Source organism: Octopus bimaculoides, chromosome 13 (genome assembly GCF_001194135.2).
Source record: "Octopus bimaculoides isolate UCB-OBI-ISO-001 chromosome 13, ASM119413v2, whole genome shotgun sequence".
Classification (NCBI taxonomy): domain Eukaryota; kingdom Metazoa; phylum Mollusca; class Cephalopoda; order Octopoda; family Octopodidae; genus Octopus; species Octopus bimaculoides.
The window spans coordinates 51,683,403-51,686,686 of NC_068993.1; positions in this window are offsets into that span (position 1 = coordinate 51,683,403).

A 3,284-nucleotide genomic window follows, 5' to 3' on the forward strand; every position below is an offset into this window, starting at 1 on the left:
TGTGTGTGTGTGTGTGTGTGTGTGTGTGTGTATACGTATATGTATGTATATATATATATTCATATACATATATATATACATATTCCTGTTATATTCTTTCCGCATGTCCCTGGGGCACGAATCGTTGGTGTTAACATCCCATGCCTCCCAGAACTGGTAACAGGTTAATCGCTAAATTCACCGACATTGGGTAGAGACTGCAGTTAGTTTTCGAACGGACCCATCTACGTAAGGTCCGAACACTTACTTTGTTAATCCTGCCGCAACAGACAATGCGACATAATCCATCCGAACCCTTTTGATATTGCATGTTTCTGGTGGGCCTTTTTGCGACAGGTACCAAACTGTTATTTGTATTGGACACAAGGCATGTATCTATTGAAAGAGCCCAATTATATTTCGAAATTTGGACGAGCAGATTCCTAATATCTTGAATCTAAGTGACTTCAAGACGGCATTTTTCTAAGATCATTTGGCAATTTATTGTTCGAGTTTATAAATCAAACTTCTACAGTGGACGAATTGTGGCACCAAACTTATACGGAGAGAATGGTAACTTTGATATAAATATAATACAAATAAATTGACGATGTCAAAATTAAAATGTTTAATTAGAATTCTTCCTTTTAATCAAGATAAGTAAACTAATGGAATTCTGTAGACCAAAAACTTACTTTTAGTAACTTCGTTATATGCACATATATACATACATAAATACACTCACACACAAACACACACACACACATCAACATACAAATATGCACACACATACGTGCACACACAAACTCACACAAACACACACACGAACGTATGAATTTACTAAAAGCGTCTTGGATCAGTATATTCCATTACATGAGTTAATTAAAAGTAAAAATTTTAATTAAGCATTTTAATTTTGACTTTAACAAATTGTTTGTATTTCGTGTATCTATAACTAATCTACCGTTCTCTCGGTATAAGTTTGGTGCCACAAGACGTCCACTGTGGAACTTTCTGAATGATAACCTCTCAATTGCTCGCTTTCTCTCTCCTTCTCTCTCTCTCTCTCTCTCTCTCTCTCTCTCTCTCTCTCTCTCTCTCTCTCTCTCTCTCTCTCTCTCTCTCTGTAGCGTATATATATTTCTATATATATATATATATATGATACTTCATATATAGGCGTAGGCATGGGTGTGTAGTAAGAAGCTTGCTTCCCATCCCATGGTTCCGGGTTCAGTCCTACTGCGTGGCACCTTGGGCTAATGTCGTCTACTATAGCCACAGACCGACTAAAGCCTCGTGAGTGGATTTGGTAGACAGAAGCTGAAAGAAACCTGTCGTATATATGTATATAAGGACGGGTCATTCGGAGTTTTGTTTCCTCAGTCGAGTTCTTGATTATCTTTGCAATTTCGTCTGGTTATACTCGAGATTGCACCAATCTGGCCAGCCTCAAGGAAAAACTAAGCTTAGAGTACTAGATTCCTTAGAAGGAAACAGCGAATGTATACGAAAACAAGGATGGAAAAAACGGAGAAATGATACGCAAATACAAATACAAGCAACAGGACATTAACAACGGGTGTCTTTCGACTAAGGACGAATTAAATTAAGCTGGTGTGTTTGGAAGTGAATCCTTACGGCAGGGACATAAGTGGTGACGAGCAGAGGGAGGAATATAGATATTGCACAGATTGTATTCTAACCACGAAAGAAAGGTCAGGCTTGGCCGAACACCGGTCACTTGGAGAGAGAAGGGAGAGAAGTAAGAGACAGAGGGATTGAAGAATTAGGGAGGGACGAGAAAAAACGAAAAGGGACAGAGTGAATTGAAAGAGGAGGGAAGGTGAGAATGAAGAGAAGGCGAGGAAATGTGAGAGGGGGAACGAAAGAAAGAAGAGTGGAAATATATATTTATTCTTACACATCACTACACATATATTACAATGAATATATAGAGATTTATGTATAAGTGTAAACACCTTACATATGTGTGTGTGTGTGTGTGTGTATGTGAGTTTGTGTGTGTGTATTTATACCTATTTATGTATAGAGACGTAGATACATGTATTAACATGTTTGTAACAGCCACACACACATACACACACACTCTCTCACACACATATGTACACACACACGTATATATATGTACATATATATGTATGTAAATATTTGTATATATGCACATATTTGTGCATATATTTGTATATATGCACATATTTGTGTATAATTTATATATTACATGTATGTGCATATACACACACATATATATATAAATAACATGCGCGCGCGAACACATATGCGGAATCATTGTATACACACACATTTACGAACACGTAATATTTCCAGCTGCTCTGTTCATACAACAAAATATACATTCGGAAAACTCTTTGAAATTTCGGAGATAATTTTCCTCATGACCGCCCAGTTCCACAAAACATACAGTTTGGATTTAAATCGCAACTATTTTGAAGAACCTGTAATTATATTCTGGCGGAGCATGCTTCCGTTTATTGGTGCCGAAGGTCTTTATTCTAAATGCATTATGAAGAATTTCTGTATGACGCTGGAATGTCAGATCCGACACAATTATGAAAGCGAATTATATGCAACATCTTGTAAGCACAAAGCATGTTTCTGACACTGGCCATAAATGTTTATGCCTTTGTGTGTGTCTGTGTGTGAATATGTATGAGTGGGTGAGGTTACGTTGCTGCCTCTATGTGGATGAGAATATATATCTGAATGTATGTTCATTGAAGAATAATCAAATCCATAAACATGGTGTGTATGTGTATACATTCCTTATATATATATATATATACACATATAAACACATATATACATACACATATACAAGCACACACACACACACAGACTCAAGCAAGTACGCATATGCACTGGCAAACCCATATATGTAGATATACATATATCGATAGTTAGACAGACATACATACATACAGACAGACAGACAGACAGACAGACAGACAGAAAGACAGACTGACAGACAGACAGACAGACAGACAGCCAGACCGACAGATAGATAGATAGATAGATAGATAGATAGATAGATAGATCATACAAGAATACATGCCTACATACATACACATATACATACATACATGCATACATACATACGTACATACATACATACATACATACATACACACATATATAATACGTATGTACACGGAACAATATAACTACACGAGTAAACAGTATCTACGGACTCTCAGGTGCTCAGAAACCGGTGTATATAATAAACTAAACTTATTCATGTATATATATATATATATATATATATA